The following is a 20,837-nucleotide window of genomic DNA, read 5'->3' as shown; positions in this document are numbered from 1 at the left end:
TAAGAAGATTGCCAATTTTGAATATACTACATGGTGGCCCGATTCTAATGTATCGGGTATTCTAGAAGGCACAGCCACGTGGTATGTTGCACAGGTTATGTAGTATATTGGACAGTCCACGTAGTACATTGTACAGGCCACGTAGTATATAGGACAGCCGACGTAGTACTTTGGACAGCGCGCGTAGTAAATTGCACAGTCCACGTAGTAAATTGCACAGCGCACATAGTAAATTACACAGTGTACATAGTATATTGGCCAGCCAACGTAGTATATTGCACTGTCCACGTAGTCTAGGAATGTGGGCACTATATTAATATATTAATAATAAAGATATACTCACCTCAGCCACGGGCCCTGAAGTCCTCGCGCCTCTCTGCAGTGCTGGCGGTGGCTTCCGGTCTGAGCGTAGGACCTGCGATGATGTCGCGGTCACATGACCGTGACATCATCGCAGGTCCTGGATGGTGTGCATTGGAGAGAGGCGCGGAGGACAGCGCGACGTTGGAGGGGGTGAGAATAACTTTTTTTTTATCATTATTATTTTTAACATTACATCTTTTCACTATTGATGCTGCATAGGCACCATCAATAGCGAAAAGTTGGTCACACAGGGTTAATAGCAGCGTTAACGGAGTGCGGTACACCGCGATCCGTTAACGCTGGCATTAACCCTGTGTGAGCAGTCAGCGGTGAGTGCAGGGCAGTGAAGCAGCGGCCATTTTTATGGCAGACTGTGACCATCGCTGATTGGTCGTGGGCGTTTTGCCACGACCAATCAGCGACTTGGATTTACATGACAGACAGACGCCGCGACCAATGGATATACGAATAAAACGTTACAGACAGAAAGACGAAAGTGACCCTTAGACAATTATATAGTAGATAAGTCAATGGCTAGAAAAGCGAGGTGTTGTTTCGGCCAGCTCTTTTTATTTTATTACAGGAGCTATTTTTGAGCACTTAGCGTTCATCAATAGCCTGTATCTTATGGGTCATTACCGAGAGCGCTCACAAAAGCGCTCTGAAAAATGCCAGTAAAGCACGTGCTTTGGAGTTCTAAAACAGTGGCAGCATAAGGGTGCTTTCACACTTCCGCTACATATGCACTACAGGCCGCCCGTTCGCTTCTGTAATGCCGCATTCCGCTAACCTGCAGCGGAACGAAAAGAAGAAAATGCTCTTCTTTTTGCTCTGACACTGATAGCGGAATGCGGCATTACGAAAGCGAACGGGCGTCTGCAGATCGCGGAACCCAGCCGTTCACTTCTATGGGCAATGCAAGCGGAATGCCAGCATTCAGCCAGCATTGCCCTGGGGTCAGCTGGATGTCAGATCCAGAGCGGATCGACCTCTGGCGGCCACAAACACAAGTGTGAAACCACTCTAAAATTACAGTGTGCAAGAGGCCTAAAATCTAAACAATTTTGAACTTTTACCTGACCCAGCACTGACCTGCTTTGTTGCAAGTTTTGTTGCAGATGTAACAAGTAGCATGGTCACATGTCCTGCAAGTTACATTAGACTAGCTTTTATTCCATCTGTATATCAGAATATAGCAGTGTCTGAAATCTCCACAAAGAGAGAAGTGTACTGCCACAAAAAATCAGTCAGCTTCCACAGCAATTCACTTTCTACAACTATGAATTCAGTTCTGTCCAAACGTGGAAGGAGCAAGTTGGTCCATGAGAATCACAATTACTTATTTTCCAAACGAACCGCTGATGATGTCCATTCCATCTGGGTATGTGAAAAACGGTCGACTTGCAAGGGACGTGTTTGGACCAATGAAGAATCTGGCGAAGTTGTGAAAGTAGTCAATCTTCACAATCACGCAGCACAAGCTGCAAGACCTGAAGCAATCCGACTTGTTAATGAGGCTGTGACCAGGGCAAGGACAACACAGGAGACACCACAACAGATTCTCACAGACGTCGTTTCAGGAGCCCATTCTAATGTTGCAGCACTTCTCCCAAGGAAAGCATCACTGAAGAGGACAATACGATTAGCAAGGCAACTTGGCAATATCCCAAGGTTACCTCAAACCCTTGATCAACTTGTTATCCCCCTCGAGTTCCAGGAGATCAGTATTGATGGTGTCCAGCAGCAGTTCCTTCTGTATGACTCTGGTAAGCTACTTAACCATTTAACATTGTATTAAAACAATTCCATTATGCATAATTATTGCAAAGTTTATTTTGCACAAATGTGAAAAATGCTACACTATAAGGTGCTGATATAAAATACTATGTGATTTTTGCCTTCAAGGGAAACTTTGAGGGTAATATAATGTAGTGAGGCCTACTGATTCCAACTAGTGTTGGCCGATCACTGGAAAGATAGGATCAGATCGGGCTGATCATACCGAAAGATTGGAATTAATTCAGATCCAATCTCCAGAGCTAGATGTAGATATATATATATATATATATATATGCACACTGTACGTCCGAACAGTGTGTGTGTGTATATATATGCATATATGTGGGTGGGTGATGGTGGTCTGGCACTTTTGGAACTTTGAAATGCAATAAAGGATTTGTATAGGACTTCAGGAGCGCGGAGGTCTTTCTTCATGGATGCATTTTAAGTACGGGCGGAAGCCAACCCCTGCTCTAGCAGCACACTGAGTCCTCAGCAACAATCTCAGTTGAGCCACTCCTCTTCCAGCTTTCTTGCATATATATAATGGCCCCAAGCTACGCTGTTAAAAAATAAACAAACCCAGTTATTCAACTCTCTCTCCGGTGTCCAGCGCTGTCTCCGGCGGTGCAGGGAATTCCGAAATCCCAATGCTATGCATTCTGGGTTGTGCATCACCACCTCTGCACATGTGCCGGGCTGTTCTGTGACGTGATGTGGTGCTTTCCCAGGACCGTCTAGTGAGCGGTCCTGGGATCACTCTCCACTGTAGTTATAGTATGGCAGGCACAGAGGCGGCGATGCGCCGCCTGGATTTCGGGATTCCCTGCACTGCTGGGCTAGGAGCCGGAGCCAGTACTGGACACTGGAGAAAGAGGTGAGTAACTGGTTTTGTTTATTTTTTAACAGCGCAGCCTGGAGCCATTTACTAAAGCTAAATATGCACACACGCTGTACACCTGTATAGTGTGTGTGTGTGTGTGTGTGTGTATATACACTCACTGGCCACTTTATTAGGTACACCATGCTAGTAAGGGGTTGGACCCCCTTTTGCCTTCAGAACTGCCTCAATTCTTCGTGGCAGAGATTCAACAAGGTGCTGGAAGCATTCCTCAGAGATTTTGGACCATATTGACATGATGGCATCACACAGTTGGCGCAGATTTGTCGGCTGCACATCCCTGATGCGAATCTCCCGTTCCACCACATCCCAAAGATGCTCTATTGGATTGAGATCTGGTGACTGAGGAGGCCATTTGAGTACAGTAAACTCATTGTCATGTTCAAGAAACCAATCTGAGATGATTCGAGCTTTATGACATGGCGCATTATCCTGCTGAAAGTAGCCATCAGATGTTGGGTACATTGTGGTCATAAAGGGATGGACATGGTCAGCAACAATACTCAGGTAGGCTGTGGCGTTGCAACGATGCTCAATTGGTACCAAGGGGCCCAAAGAGTGCCCAGAAAAAATTCCCCACACCATGACACCACCACCACCAGCCTGAACCGTTGATACAAGGCAGGATGGATCCATGCTTTCATGTTGTTTACGCCAAATTCTGACCCTACCATCCGAATGTCGCAGCAGAAATCGAGACTCATCAGACCAGGCAACGTTTTTCCAATCTTCTACTGTCCAATTTTGATGAGCTTGTGCAAATTGTAGCCTCAGTTTCCTGTTCTTAGCTGAGAGGAGTGGTACCCAGTGTGGTCTTCTGCTGCTGTAGCCCATCTGCCTCAAAGTTCGACGCACTGTGCATTCAGAGATGCTCTTCTGCCTACCTTGGTTGTAACGGGTGGCAATTTGAGTCACTGTTGCCTTTCTATCAGCTCGAACCAGTCTGCCCATTCTCCTCTGACCTCTGGCATCAACATGGCATTTCCGGCCACAGAACTGCCGCTCACTGGATTTTTTTTCTTTTTCGGACCATTCTCTGTAAACCCTAGAGATGGTTGTGCGTGAAAATCCCAGTAGATCAGCAGTTTCTGAAATTCTCAGACCAGCCCTTCTGGCACCAACAATCATGCCACGTTCAAAGGCACTCAAATCACCTTTCTTCCCCATACTGATGCTCGGTTTGAACTGCAGGAGATTGTCTTGACCATGTCTACATGCCTAAATGCACTGAGTTGCCGCCATGTGATTGGCTGATTAGAAATTAAGTCTTAACACACAGTTGGACAGGTGTACCTAATAAAGTGGCCAGTGAGTGTATATATATATATATATATATATATACGCACACTGTTCGGGAGTGTATGCCCGGACAGTGTTTTCAGATTACGGAGGATTCCGATTTCTAATTCAGATTATCATCATGATCTGGCTACAAATCGGATCGTAATTTAAAATAACGATCAGCCTGAAAATCGTAATAAATTACGATCTTCAGTGATCGGACCGGCCAACACTAATTCCAAATATGCAGCATTGTACTGGCCATACCTGTCCTGGATGCTGCCCCGGAGTTCAGCCTCGCCTGTCTGCGGCATGCACGGACTGAACTGCCATCGCCGGCTGATTCCTCGGCTCTCGTAGTTCAGTCCTGCAGATCCGTGGACAGGTCGGGCTGAACTCCGGAGCTCAGGTGAGATACGCCATGATTTGCAGATGCGTTTTGCCTGCTGCTTCCAAGCACTTTTTAAGCACTTTGCAAGCGCTTTGGCAAAACGCTTCTGCAAATAGGGGACGTGGCCAAGCTCTGCTATGGGCGTGGCCATGCCCTGCTATGGCCTAAACTGAGCGTATTTGGCGTGGTTTGCAGGCATTTTTCGGGAGGTTTCCCTCTTGCCCATTCCCATTCCTTCCGGGATCCGCCGGAAAATAGCTTTGAAGCTATTTTCCGGTGGGGCGTTTTCCGGCCCCGGCCGGAATCCGCCCGTAACCCGCACCATAGACATGAAAGGGCGGGTTTCAGGCAGGAAACACAGCACGGAATACGCCTGTAAATCCAGCTTGTCTGGATAAAGCCTGAGGCCTCGTGCCCACTGACGGAAGGGGATTGTGGAGCGGCATCTCCGCAGCGGCTGTATTTGCGGTAGCAATTGGAGATCCCACAGGAATCTATTTGTGCCTGCAATTGTGGCCACTATTGTGGTACCCTAATTCTGTATCAAAATCTTCACTTAACTCTATGGATTTAGGTGCAGGTTTTAGTGCAGGATTTCAGCCCCTTGTCTGAATGGCTGGAATTTTGTTTGTATAATGGCAGCATACATTGACATGCTGCACTGCATGTTTTTTTTTGTAAACAAAATTTTTTCATCAGCATGTGGATGGGATTTACACATTAATGCTGCATATGACCCCAGCCTAATGGACCATTCAGTTATGCCTTAGGCCAAAAGCACACTGGTGATTTTACTGGCGTTTTTTGCGTCCTGCACAATCCTCTCAATGAGACAGCATAGGCAGCGCGGACGTCACGAACGTCCGCGCTGCCCACCCGACGACTAGCGCGCCCATCCGCCTGAATGGAATGCCCCATTCAGGCGGGCGGACCGCCCAGTCGTTCATTCAGACGTCCAGCCGCACGCCGCGTCTGGATGCGGCTGTCAACTAGACGGCCCGTTCAGCATAGTGGCGATCGGCCGTGCTGAACGGCCGTCTAGTTGAAGGGTCTAAAGGTACCCTAAAAATGTGACCTATTTCAAGTTTGGAAGTAATTTTAATTTTAAACAAAAATATATAATTTTCCACTGGGCCAATATATGTTGTAAAAAACTATTGGTTGGCCCCTTCACACTAGATTTTGCTTCTGTTTTTTTATTATGAAATCAGAAAATCTGGAGCAAAATGTGAGTATTTAATGTGAGATATGAACAGAGTCTTCTGATTAGGATATTTTTTTTGTGAATTTATCCCAAAACTTTGTCTGCTGCTTGTTACACTTTTCCTGTTATTTCCTCTACTAATACTTTCATTTTAAATTAGGAAATGGACACAGCCGTATGTTGATATTTGGAACAAGAGACAATCTCCATCTACTGGCACAAAGTAAAGAGTGGTTTGCTGATAGCATGTTTTTCACTACACCAGCCTTGTTTAAGCAACTTTACACAATCCATGTAGTCCACAGCGGCCTTGTTGTTCCTGTAGTGTTCACCTTGCTGACAGACAAGAGCCGTTCTACATACCAGAGGTTGCTGCAAGAGCTGAAGAACTTGCAGCCTGGACTGCAGCCAGACAACCTGATGTTGGATTTTGAACTAGCTGCAATACAGGCATTTGAAAGTGAATTCCCCAACCTTGTGAAGACTGGTTGCTTTTTCCACCTATCACAGTCGGTTTGGCGTAAAGTTCAAAATGAAGGACTCAAGATGCAATACCAAGGTGACCATGAAGTTGCCCGTTGGATACGCATGATACCTGCCCTGGCCTTTCTACCACCACAGAATGTTGTGCAATCATTTGAAGAATTGGTGGAAGATCCTGACTTTCCACAAGAAGCCATACCCATTGCCAGCTATTATGAAAATACGTATATTGGTTGAATGACTCGCAGAGGACGTCAAGCACCTTTGTTTCCAGTTCAATTCTGGAATGTGTATGAACGAACATTGAATGATCAACAGCAAACAAATTATTGATGTCGAAGGATGGCACCGTAGCTTTCGAGAAACATGTGGTACTCTTTTCCAAAATATATACCGGTTCATTAACTGTCTGAAACATCAGCAAGAGCTCCATAGTTTTGAAATTATTCAGATAATAGCAGGAAATCCCATCGCTGCAAGAAACAAAAAGTATGCTGCAATTTCAGCAAGGGTTAAACGTATCGTGCAAGATTTCGATAATAGAAGCTTGATGGATTATCTGAGAGGCATCGCCTACAGCTTTGATTTTTAGTTCATGGTCACATATTGTATGTTTTGAGAGCAGTGTTTTTAGCTGTAAAATAATTCAAGCATTATAACCTGCAATTTGTATTTTCTCTTTTTCTCTAATCCTTCCCCTCTATACCTTTTTATGTTTCTTGTTAAAACAGTTTTGATATACAGTGGGGAAAAAAAGTATTTAGTCAGTCAGCAATAGTGCAAGTTCCACCACTTAAAAAGATGAGAGGCGTCTGTAATTTACATCATAGGTAGACCTCAACTATAGGAGACAAACTGAGAAAAAAAAATCCAGAAAATCACATTGTCTGTTTTTTTTTCGTTTTATTTGCATATTATGGTGGAAAATAAGTATTTGGTCAGAAACAAGCAATCAAGATTTCTGGCTCTCACAGACCTGTAACTTCTTCTTTAAGAGTCTCCTCTTTCCTCCACTCATTACCTGTAGTAATGGCACCTGTTTAAACTTGTTATCAGTATAAAAAGACACCTGTGCACACCCTCAAACAGTCTGACTCCAAACTCCACTATGGTGAAGACCAAAGAGCTGTCAAAGGACACCAGAAACAAAATTGTAGCCCTGCACCAGGCTGGGAAGACTGAATCTGCAATAGCCAACCAGCTTGGAGTGAAGAAATCAACTGTGGGAGCAATAATTAGAAAATGGAAGACATACAAGACCACTGATAATCTCCCTCGATCTGGTGCTCCACGCAAAATCCCACCCCGTGGGGTCAGAATGATCACAAGAACGGTGAGCAAAAATCCCAGAACCACGCGGGGGGACCTAGTGAATGAACTGCAGAGAGCTGGGACCAATGTAACAAGGCCTACCATAAGTAACACACTACGCCACCATGGACTCAGATCCTGCAGTGCCAGACGTGTCCCACTGCTTAAGCCTGTACATGTCCGGGCCAGTCTGAAGTTTGCTAGAGAGCATTTGGATGATCCAGAGGAGTTTTGGGAGAATGTCCTATGGTCTGATGAAACCAAACTGGAACTGTTTGGTAGAAACACAACTTGTCGTGTTTGGAGGAAAAAGAATACTGAGTTGCATCCATCAAACACCATACCTACTGTAAAGCATGGTGGTGGAAACATCATGCTTTGGGGCTGTTTTTCTGCAAAGGGGCCAGGATGACTGATCCGGGTACATGAAAGAATGAATGGGGCCATGTATCGTGAGATTTTGAGTGCAAACCTCCTTCCATCAGCAAGGGCATTGAAGATGAAACGAGGCTGGGTCTTTCAACATGACAATGATCCAAAGCACACCGCCAGGGCAACGAAGGAGTGGCTTCGTAAGAAGCATTTCAAGGTCCTGGAGTGGCCTAGCCAGTCTCCAGATCTCAACCCTATAGAAAACCTTTGGAGGGAGTTGAAAGTCTGTGTTGCCAAGCGAAAAGCCAAAAACATCACTGCTCTAGAGGAGATCTGCATGGAGGAATGGGCCAACATACCAACAACAGTGTGTGGCAACCTTGTGAAGACTTACAGAAAACGTTTGACCTCTGTCATTGCCAACAAAGGATATATCACAAAGTATTGAGATGAAATTTTGTTTCTGACCAAATACTTATTTTCCACCATAATATGCAAATAAAATGAAAAAAAAACAGACAATGTGATTTTCTGGATTTTTTTTTCTCAGTTTGTCTCCCATAGTTGAGGTCTACCTATGATGTAAATTACAGACGCCTCTCATCTTTTTAAGTGGTGGAACTTGCACTATTGCTGACTGACTAAATACTTTTTTTCCCCACTGTATACAGTTAAAGCATAACTCTGCAAAAAACATGTTATGTTATAGTACCTGTGCCCATGATATTAATTTCCAAAGGAGACCTTCCAGCAGCTTCACTTCTGTGTGAAAAGTCTCATCCAAGTTAAAGCTCCATGTGCTGCAGGATTTCAGTGGTTGCTAAGGAGGTTGTTTCTCCTTAGTAGCAGTACTTGTGGATGGATTCTAGAGGGCGTGGCTGCACAGGAGCATGCAGCTAACAATATATTCCCTATGATGTATAAAGGGCTGCTGGTTTACAGCCCTCTGCAAAGCCCCCCCTATGTGTTCCGTCCTGTAACGGCTTTACACAGGCAGGGGGGAGCCCTCCTCTTGTCCAGGACAGAGCACATGAGCGGAGGCTGAAGGGGAGCTTTGCAGAGGGCTGTGAACAAGCAGCCCTGAATGTATCATAGGGAGCCAGGATCCGTTCTGCTCCCAAGGGGGCACGACCTCCTTAGTAACCAATGAAATCCTACTATTTTCCTGTCTGTTTGTAAAATTACTCATCTAGAAAACAAAGTTTGAGAATAAAAAAAACTAATTTGATCAGAATTGTATATCTTAGACTCATATGGTGTATTATTAGTGATAAGCAAACCTGCCCATGTTCAGTTCAGGCAGGTCTTTCCCGGATGCGAAAGATCCAGGAGCAAATTGCTAGAGGCAAAACATCCAGGGATGAACTGCTGGGGGCGAACTGACAGGGGGCGAAACATCCGGGGGTGAAACATCCGGGGGCGAACTGCTGGGGGCGAAACATCCGGGGGGCGAACTGCTGGGGGCGAAACATCTGGGGGCAAACATCCGGGGGTGAACTGCTGGGGGCGAAACATCCAGGGGCGAAACATCCGGGGGCGAACTGCTGGGGGCGAAACATCCGGGGACGAACTGCTGGGGGCGAACTGCTGGGGGCCAAACATCCGGGGGCGAAACATCCGGGGGCGAACTGCTGGGGGCGAAATGTGCGGGGGCGAAATGTGCGGGGGCGAAACAACCTGGGGGCGAAATGCTGGGGGCGAAATGTTCGGGGGCAAAGTGTTCAGTTCAGGCAGGTCTTTCCCGGATGCGAAAGATCCAGGAGCAAATTGCTAGAGGCAAAACATCCAGGGATGAACTGCTGGGGGCGAACTGACAGGGGGCGAAACATCCGGGGGTGAAACATCCGGGGGCGAACATCCGGGGGTGAACTGCTGGGGGCGAAACATCCAGGGGCGAAACATCCGGGGGGCGAACTGCTGGAGGCGAAACATCCGGGGACGAACTGCTGGGGGCGAACTGCTGGGGGCAAAACATCCGGGGGCGAAACATCCGGGGGCGAACTGCTGGGGGCGAAACATCCGGGGGCGAACATCCGGGGGTGAACTGCTGGGGGCGAAACATCCAGGGGCGAAACATCCGGGGGCGAACTGCTGGGGGCGAAACATCCGGGGACGAACTGCTGGGGGCGAACTGCTGGGGGCAAAACATCCGGGGGCGAAACATCCGGGGGCGAACTGCTGGGGGCGAAACAACCTGGGGGCGAAATGCTGGGGACGAAATGTTCGGGGGCGAAGTGTTCAGTTCAGGCAGGTCTTTCCCGGATGCGAAAGATCCAGGAGCAAATTGCTAGAGGCAAAACATCCAGGGATGAACTGCTGGGGGCGAACTGACAGGGGGCGAAACATCCGGGGGTGAAACATCCGGGGGCGAACATCCGGGGGTGAACTGCTGGGGGCGAAACATCCAGGGGCGAAACATCCGGGGGCGAACTGCTGGGGGCGAAACATCCGGGGACGAACTGCTGGGGGCGAACTGCTGGGGGCAAAACATCCGGGGGCGAAACATCCGGGGGCGAACTGCTGGGGGCGAAACATCCGGGGGCGAAACATCCGGGGGCGAACTGCTGGGGGCGAACTGCTGGGGGCGAAACATCCGGGGGCGAAACATCCGGGGGCGAACTGCTGGGGGCGAAACATCCGGGGGCGAACTGCTGGGGGCGAAACATCCGGGGGCGATTTGCTGGGGACGAAACATCCGGGGGCGAAACATCCGGGGGCGAACTGCTGGGGGCGAAACATCCGGGGCGAACTGCTGGGGGCGAAATGTGCGGGGGCGAAATGTGCGGGGGCGAAACAACCTGGGGGCGAAATGCTGGGGGCGAAATGTTCGGGGGCGAAGTGTACCTGGGGGCGAACTGTGGGGGCAAACTGCTGGGGGCGAAATGCTGGGGGCGAACTGCTGGGGGCGAAACTTCCAACTCCCAATAAATGCAGTGATGTCACTGTACAGGAATAATAAACACAGTGATATCACAGTACAGATATAGTAAACTCAGTGACATCAAAGAAGAAAGATAATACACCAGGAGTCACTGTATAGAGATGTACTGTAAAATATTTTGTTTTTTTGTTCCCTATTATTTTTCCTTTTAGATGCTTTATAGAAATAAATAATTATTGTAGAAGCTCACATATGCTTTAAGGGTAGACATATCTGAATTCACTGAAGATGACCAGCAGCCTCATGAAAAATACCAGGCAGGCAACATAATCTAAGACAGAGACCTAACTGAAGAACATCAATGTTTCAAGTTTTTTTCGTGTAAACATTTCAAAGGAGTAATAAATTCCACTTGTATAACCAGATGCTGCATTGAGCTAATGGGTTATGTGTGTGTCACAAGGTCAAGTGAATCTATGGAAAGCCTTCACTAACAATATTCTGCTCTATTACTAAGAGTATGAAATCTACAATCCACGTCAGAAGCCCACTTTGGAATAAATTACTTACGAATAGTGGGGTCTAATAATTTTTTGGGCTTCATTCATAAATTACGTAAAGCCTATGTTGATGATACTACAAGCAAGCAACTAAATGCAGCAGCGGAGGCATCAGATGGAAACAACAGAGTGACTATGGGGTGCATTATACTACTATGGATGACTATGGGGTGAATTATACTACTATATATAACTATATATAGTAGTATAATTATAAGTATATATAAGTATAGTAGTATATATACAGTTGTGGCCGAAAGTATTGACACCCCTGCAATTCTGTCAGATAATACTCAGTTTCTTCCTGAAAATGATTGCAAACACAAATTCTTTGGTATTATTATCTTCATTTAATTTGTTTTAAATGAAAAAACACAAAAGAGAATGAAGCAAAAAGCAAAACATTGATCATTTCACACAAAACTCCAAAAATGGGCCAGACAAAAGTATTGGCACCCTCAGCCTAATACTTGGTTGCACAACCTTTAGCCAAAATAACTGCGACCAACCACTTCCGGTAACCATCAATGAGTTTCTTACAATGCTCTGCTGGAATTTTAGACCATTCCTCTTTGGCAAACTGCTCCAGGTCCCTGATATTTGAAGGGTGCCTTCTCCAAACTGCCATTTTTAGATCTCTCCACAGGTGTTCTATGGGATTCAGGTCTGGACTCATTGCTGGCCACCTTAGACGTCTCCAGTGCTTTCTCTCAAACCATTTTCTAGTGCTTTTTGAAGTGTGTTTTGGGTCATTGTCCTGCTGGAAGACCCATGACCTCTGAGGGAGACCCAGCTTTCTCACACTGGGCCCTACATTTTGCTGCAAAATTTGTTGGTAGTCTTCAGACTTCATAATGCCATGCACACGGTCAAGCAGTCCAGTGCCAGAGGCAGCAAAGCAACCCCAAAACATCAGGGAACCTCCACCATGTTTGACTGTAGGGACCGTGTTTTATTCTTTGAAAGCCTCTTTTTTTCTCCTGTAAACTCTATGTTGATGCCTTTGCCCAAAAAGCTCTACTTTTGTCTCATCTGACCAGAGAACATTCTTCCAAAACGTTTTAGGCTTTTTCAGGTAAGTTTTGGCAAACTCCAGCCTGGCTTTTTTATGTCTCGGGGTAAGAAGTGGGGTCTTCCTGGGTCTCCTACCATACAGTCCCTTTTCATTCAGACGCCGACGGATAGTACGGGTTGACAATGTTGTAGCCTCGGACTGCAGGGCAGTTTGAACTTGTTTGGATGTAAGGCTAGTTTCACACTAGCGTTTATTCCACGCAACGCACGGCGCCACTAAGCCCCGCCCCCTGCCGGCTCCCTGCCCGCCCCATCCGGTCATCGCCGACTACTATCACACATGGACGCTTGTGATCTGCGCACCCTATCTTTAGCATAGGGTGCGCAGATCGTGCGCTGGTGGTGCGCTAGTAGGATTTTGGCGTGCACTGCGCACTTTTGAAGGTGCGCCCATGTGCGCAGAGCGCAGCATGTTGCATTTTGGCACGCTCGGCGCACCTTCATAAATGCGCAGTGCATGCCAAAATCCTACTAGTGCACAGCCAGCGCACGATCTGCGCACCCTAAGCTAAAGATAGGGTGCGCAGATCGCAAGCGTCCATGTGCGATAGTAGGCGGCGATGACCAGATGGGGCGGGCAGGGAGCCGGCAGGGGGCGGGGCTTAGTGGCGCCGTGCACTGCGTGGAATAAACGCTAGTGTGAAACTAGCCTTAGTCGAGGTTCTTTATCCAACATCCACACAATCTTGTGTTGAAATCTCTTGTCAATTTTTCTTTTACGTCCACATCTAGGGAGGTTAGCCACAGTGCCATGGACTTTAAACTTCTTGATGACACTGCGCACGGTAGACGCAGGAACATTCAGGTCTTTGGAGATGGAATTGTAGCCTTGAGATTGCTCATGCTTCCTCACAATTTGGTTTGTCAAGTCCTCAGACAGTTCTTGGTCTTCTTTCTTTTCTCCATGCTCAATGTGGTACACACAAGGACACAGGACAGAGGTTGAGTCAACATTAATCCATGTCAACTGGCTGCAAGTGTGATTTAGTTATTGTCAACACCTGTTAGGTGCCACAGGTAAGTTACAGGTGCTGTTAATTACACAAATTAGAGAAGCATCATATGATTTTTAGAACAGTGCCAATACTTTTGTCCACCCTCTTTTTTATGTTTGTGTGGAATTATATCCAATTTGGCTTTAGGACAATTCTTTTTGTGTTTTTTCATTTAAGACAAATTAAATGAAGATGATAATACCAAAGAATTTGTGTTTGCAATCATTTCCAGGAAGAAACTGAGTATTATCTGACAGAACTGCAGCAGTGTCAATACTTTTGGCCACAACTGTAAGTATATATAGTAGTGCATTATACTAGTATGGAAATGTAAGCAGGTTGCGAGATGCAGTGGCGCAAGAAAAGCAGAGCAAGGGTTAGCAGTTTAATTTTACAGTTAGGGTACTCCTCACAGGGAGATGAACAGTTAAACTGGGAATGAGTAAAGGAGAATAGACCAAAAAAAAGTAACGGTTCACTCAGTAAACTTATCGTGTCCACGGTTCTCTCAGCTGCAAATGTTCTGATGAGGGTTGTAGTCCTTGTGGCTGTCAACGAAATGTCCTCAAATGGGGTCCAGGGTTGGCGATCTGTCTTCTAGCAGCAGCAGTTGGTGTCCGGTACCTTCCACTGAGCCCCTAGTCCATACGCTGGTGCAGCCAAATTTACAGATGTGGAAAAACCCCGGATATCAGATGGGATCTCTAGTATGTGGGACAGCACAGGGGTCCTCAGTACCGGGTCCTGTACACAGCCCACACCTTTTTGCACGAGCATGGCCCTAAGCCTACCAGAGTCCACGGGCCTGTCTCTGCTCACAGTCCCGGTTACGTGCTCGTGGGTTTCGGCTGCAATCTGCCGAGCCTCTGCTCCCTGGAGGCCAGAGCACACCACACCTGCACCCTGTCTGCCTCAGTCTTTGTAGGTGGAAAACTGCCCTTGGTTACGAACGCTTTTCTCTCTGCCACTCCCCCATTTCAGGGTGAAAGGGTCTGTCCAGTTCCCTATTCTTTCCCCCGGACAACCTGGGACGCAGCTTCGACAGTTAGAGACCCAGCACAGTACAGGTGGCCGCAGCCCGGTCTTCCTACATACAGATGACTATGGGGTGTATTATACTACTGTGAATGTCTATGGGGTGCATTATACTACTACGGATGACTATGGGGGTGCATTATACTACTATGGATGACCATTCCATGCATTATACTTTATAAGATGAATATGGGGATGCATTACACTACTTTGGATGACTATAGGCTGTGCATTATAATTTATGGATGACTAAGGGCTGTGCATTCTACTTTATCGATGACTATGAGCTGTGCATTATACTTTATGGTGAGCATGGGCTGTGCTCAGGGCCGCCATCAGGGCATTACTGCCCTGACTGGCGTATGGAGCCCGATGATCAGAGGGGGCCCATATCAAGCCCCATTTCTTCTGTTCATCAGGCCCCAGCGGCAGGATTCTGCCAGTGCAGAAATTGAACCTGCATCTGAGACGCAGGTTCAGTTGAACTCTATTGCCGTGTGGGCCCATGGCAGTAATTAAAAGCTGTCAGCCAATCAGAGGTTGGCAGCTGACGTCAGTGCGCACGTCGCCGACGTATGATGTCATTGTCATTTGCCAGCGAGTCTGCCCTGAAATGCCTGGGGTGGACATCGGCGCTGGACCGCAGCCAGGTAAGGAGAAAGTGTGGGCAGGATGGGAGACATGGGGGCAGGACGGGAGACACAGGGGCAGGATGTAAACACATGGGGCAGAATAGAGACCTGGGGCGGAATGGAGACCTGGCGCAGAATGGAGACCTGGGGCAGGATGGGAGACAAGGGGCAGGATGGGAGACACAGGGGCAGGATGAGAAACATGGGAGAGGATGGAGACAGGGGGTAGGATGAGAGACACGGGGCAGCATGTAAACACATGATGCAGAATGGAGACATGGGAGCATGACGGGAGACACAGGGGCAGGATGTAAACACATTGCGCAGGATGGAGACGTGGGGGCAGGATGGAGACATGGGGGCAGGGTACAGACAAATGGGGCAGGAATATGGGGCAGGATGGAGACAGATGGGGCAGGGTCATGGGGCATGATGGAGACAGATGGGGCAGGATCATGGTGCAGGATGGAGACACATGGTGCAGGATCATGAGGCAGGATGGATACAATGGAGAAAGATGGGGCAGGATCAAGAGGCAGGATCTTGGGACAGATGGGTCAGGATCATGGGACAGATGGGGCAGGATGGGGAGATCATATGTGGGCAGAATGGATACTCATGAGGGCAGAATGGGAGAACATATGGCTGGAGCCAGGAATGAGAAACATGGGGCCAGGATGGGGTATATTAGGGCTAATTGGTGAGAAGTGGAGTTTTTCCAAGAGAGAGCAGTGGGACTGTGGACAGTGGTGGTGGGGCTGGGGTGGAGCCTGGGCGGAGTCTCAAGGGGGCCCCGAAAGTTTTGCCAGTATGGGGCTCCGAAATTCCTAGTGGCAGCTCTTGCCATGCATTATACTTTATGGTGAGTATGGGCTGTGCATTATACTTTATGGTGAGTGTGGGCTGTGCATTATACTTTTTAGATGACTATGGACTGTGCATTATATGTTAAGGAGGGTTATGCGCTGTGCATTTTACTATATGAATGACTATGAACTGTGCATTATTTTTTATTAATGACTATGAGATAAGCATTATACTTTATGAATGACTATGGGCTGTGCATTATACTTTATGGATGACAATGGGCTGTGCATTATACTTTATGGATAAGAAAGGGCTGTGCATTATACTTTATGGATGAGTATGGGCTGTGCATTATACTTTATGGATAAGAATGGGCTGTGCATTATACGTTATGGATGAGTATGGGCTGTGCATTATACTTTATGGATGGCTGTGGGCTGTGCATTATACTAAATGGATGACTATGAGCTGTGGAGTATATTATATGGAGGACTATGGGATGTGTTATACTATGTGGAGGACTACGGGGGTGCATGATACTTTATGGATGACTATAGGCTGTGTATTATTCTTTATGGAAGATTATGCACTGTGCATTATACTACATGGACAACTATGGGCTGTGCAGTATATTATATGGAGAACTATAGGCGGTGCATTATACTTCTTCTTTGGAGCCCCATGACTTGTATGTTAGCCACTGATGAGTATAATGATTTATTTTCTTCTATACATTAATTAACAGCAGCAGAACAGGGGACATATATGCAAGGATATGGCAATGATGAGGGCCATATATACCAGGATGGAATATGCATATATATAATATAACATATATATAATTTATTCAGGATGGGGAGGGGGCGGTCCAAATCTTGCACTGGGTATCATCAGACTCTAGATACGCCACTGATCACGGCCTTTGCCAGTCATATAGTAATCAGATTACTTGTACGTTCATCAGGTATTTATTTTATAATTAGTGAAGCTAAAGATGTAATGATGGAAACAAGTCATCTAGAAGAGGCTTTTTGACAGTAGGAAAACATGGCTGAATTGTTCCATAAAACAAGCACCGCTCTTGCCCATGGGCTTTGTATGGCATTGCATTTCAAGCCACTTATATGAATGAGTCTGAGCTGTATTACCAGACTTGGGCAATGTACAAAGATGGCGCTATCTCTCTAAAAAAAAATCAACAACGTTTTCCTACATGGCAACAGATCTTTTTTTTACAGTACAATTGAAATACTTCCTGAAAAGAAAAATTTTGCTTTTTCCATACAAATAGTAGGATCTTGTAATTTTCTTGACATTAGCTTATGAAGCCTACAAACCGGCTCTTCGATTCTAGTAATTCCTCATATCCATCAAATACAGCACGTGATGTGCAGACAAATTGTCCAGCTCAATGCCTGCTGGACATCAGAGCTGCACAATGGAGGGATTCAGTATTTTTCTTACACATTTCATCCTCCTCCATTACTTTAATCTGAAGAGAGGAGACGTCTGCATCATCAAACCTGACATTAGAAATGAGAGTCTAAATTCTGATCCTTCTCCCAGTCCCGTGTTTCATTATCCCTACGTGTCAGCTTGTCATATAGACTCCATTACATTTCATGTGGAAGTCGATACGCACTGCTGCCGCCTTATCACGTCTCATATTTGCCATCGATGCCGTGTAGTCAGTAATACATGGCCACAGTGACTAAACCTCGCACAGTGAATGACACTGATTATGGTCAATATCAGTTCTCAAATCGTCTTCAAGATCTTTAAATTTCAATTCCGACATTTCTTAGAAGCTTTCACTGGGTCAGAGGCTTATTGCGATACTCCAGAGAATCTCTAAGGCCTCTTTCACACATCAGGTTTTCGCCGTCAGGCGTGATCCGGCGCTTTTGACAAAAACCGGATCCGGCGAAATGCAAAGCCGGATCCGGTTTCCCCCCCATTGACTTGCATTTGCGCCGGATCGCGCCGGATGGCCATGCGTTTCATCCGGTTTTCGCCGGATCCGGCAATGTGTCGCGATCCGGCGTCTGGAAAAAACGGCTACTGTAACGTTTTTTGTCTCCGGCGAAAAAGCCGGACACGCCGGGTGCGGCGCGTCCGGCTTTTTCACACAATGAAAGCCTATGAGTGCCGCAATGCGCCTGATCCGGCGAAAGCCGGATCCGGTGGCCGGATCCGTTTTTTTTGGTCTGAGCATGCTCAGTAGCTCTGCCCACAAGACATATATAAAAGCAAGACAGTGGGACCCACAGCCACACCCAACATGCCACCCAAGAAAGCAACCAAGCGCAGGAGAAGGCAGGAGACCACTGCAGCACCATCAGCACCACCACCACCCCAAATGGAGCAGCAAATGGAACATGCTGAGGAGGGGAGGCCAGCAGCAGATGAGAGACGGTAATTATCAAATCCCCCATTCCTCCAAACTAGGGCTATTGAATATCAAGATATTCATTGGCCCTTTGATTCTCTTTATTCAACAGCCGCCCAATAGATGCAGCAGCAGCAGCAGCAGCAATGGCAGCAGCTGGAACACCACCCACAGGCATGGAGTGTGGCCACCAGGAAGACAGCACATCATCTTCTGGGAGCCCTCCCTCGCATCGTCAGCGTTTGACGGTAAGTTTTTATTTCCAAAATCCATCATCTCTGTAATATATGTCTATTCATTGCCTTTTATTTCAAAACAGGATTCACAAGATGAAGAGGAGCTCCCAGAAGAAGAAGGAAGGGGTGGACAGACACTTGGAGTGGGCTCACAATTGGTAAGTTTTTTGCATCAAACGCAGAAACACAACATCACACTACACACAACACATAGAAAACAATGTTCTGCAGACCACACACAGCAAACAAATGCCTACATCCAAAGACATAACATTTTTTGTTTTCTTCTCTAGTCTTCCCAATCTGGTGCTCGGCCAAGAGGTCCTCGCAGTGCCTCCCAGGGTCGTCGGCGACAGCAACGCGGCGGTCACCAGCGTGTAAGTATAAATATTTTTGCTTTGTTTTTTTGCACTTTTTATTTCATTTCTTTTGTGGAGGCTAATTATGTTATTTTTGTCTTTTTCTTTAACAGCCTTCACAGCGTGCTCCCGACTCTGACGGTGAGGATGGAGGACTCGACGTGGACCACCTCATCGATCTCGTCAGAGAAAGGGAGCCGCTCTGGAATATGGCTGACCGCCGCCATGCTGACCTTATCGTTACCCGACGACTCTGGGAGGAAATCTGTTCGCTCCTTGTGGGCCGCTGGGAGGACCTCGATGCTCGGGCCCAGATTAAAGAGCGTAAGTATATACAGTACCGGTTGCTTGATGTAAACCAGTGTTTCCCGAACTCCAGTCCTCGTGGTCCCCACGGATCATGTGTTCAGGATTTCTATTTACTATGGAAATCCTGAAAACATGACCCCTGGGGACCATGAGGACTGGAGTTTGGGAAACACTGATGTTGTATACTAACCACTCCTTTCTCGTTTCAGGGAACAGAATTGTGAATCGGTGGCGGTCTGTGAGGGATCGTTTCAAGAAGGAGTTCAATAAAGAGATGCGGGCCCCGAGTGGATCTGGAGGACGCAGGAGCAAGTACAAGTACGCACAAGCCCTGTCGTTCCTCCGGGAAACAATGGTCACTAGAAGGTAAATACATGTGAAAAAAAATGTTAGATGTAACTTTTTTTTTTCAGCCAGGGCCATACCATGTCAGTATTTTAATTGTTTTTTTTTCTCTTTATTCCACAGCACGGTGAGCAGCACTCGGGAGCCTGCACGATTGGACCCTTCTGAGGCGATCCCTGAGGAGACCGGCACCGAGGGACACTTCGACCGCCCCGGTACATCTGCACCTTCCCAGCCTTCCCACACATTCGACCCATCTGTCCCATCCACCAGCACAGGAGCATCGTGGCCGCCTACATTACATGAAGCTGCTGGTGAGGAGATCGCTTTCCCTTTACCCCACCCTTCTGCCCCTGCCACCTCTAGTACACCTACGGGTACTGGGCGGCAGCGGCAGAGGGGTCAGGAAAAGAGTTATGTGCCAGAGTTCTTGCATCTGAATGCATCTTTCCAGAACTGTCTAAAAGTCTTGTCAGAGCAAATCTCCGCAGGCTTTCAGCAGATCAACTCCAGCATTCTGGAGGTGAAGACACTTCTGCAAACCATGCATTCAGAAGCAAGATCTTCGCCAAACCACACCTTTTTCAGGTCTGTTGTGGAGCGCATGGCAACACTATCTCCTACCCAGCAGATGCATGTAATGCATTTGTGCCACGGTGCTCTACAGCAGGTTACCTCCCAACCTCCACCTCCCACCACTGTAGTTCCTCCACCTGCACCCCCTCCAGCCACTTTCCATCCTCCCCCTCCTATTACATCTGCACCCCCTCCAGCCACTTTCCATCCTCCCACTCCTATTACATCTGCACCCCCTCCAGCCACTTTCCATCCTCCCCCTCCTATTACATACCAGCAACCTCACCAGTACCAGCAACCTCCCCAGTACCAGCAACCTCCCCAGTACCAGACATCTCCCCACTTCCAGCAACCTGCCCCGTACCAAACTCCTTCCCCGTACCAAACTCCTTCCCTGTACCAAACTCCTTCCCCATACAACTTTCCATCAACATCATCTGCTCCTACAGTCCCTGCCCAACCCTCCACTCCACCGCCCACCACCTCTTCTGCCTCCCACATGTCCACCCATTCTGTAGCTTTTTCCACACCATCACCTCTAACTGTTCCTTCCC

The 20,837-nt window shown here is 47.3% G+C and overlaps 1 protein-coding gene across 6 annotated transcripts in view; it reads left to right on the top strand.

Moving 5' to 3' along the window:
• The window catches only part of KAZN (kazrin, periplakin interacting protein), a 901,428-nt gene that overhangs the window by 429,064 nt on the left and 451,527 nt on the right, over positions 1-20,837 (top strand). The window lies entirely within an intron of this gene.

This window comes from Dendrobates tinctorius, unplaced genomic scaffold (assembly GCF_039654945.1).
Source record: "Dendrobates tinctorius isolate UK_male_01 unplaced genomic scaffold, ASM3965494v1 ptg000086l, whole genome shotgun sequence".
Taxonomy (NCBI): Eukaryota; Metazoa; Chordata; class Amphibia; order Anura; family Dendrobatidae; genus Dendrobates; species Dendrobates tinctorius.
This window is presented reverse-complemented; position numbering and strand designations above follow the sequence as displayed.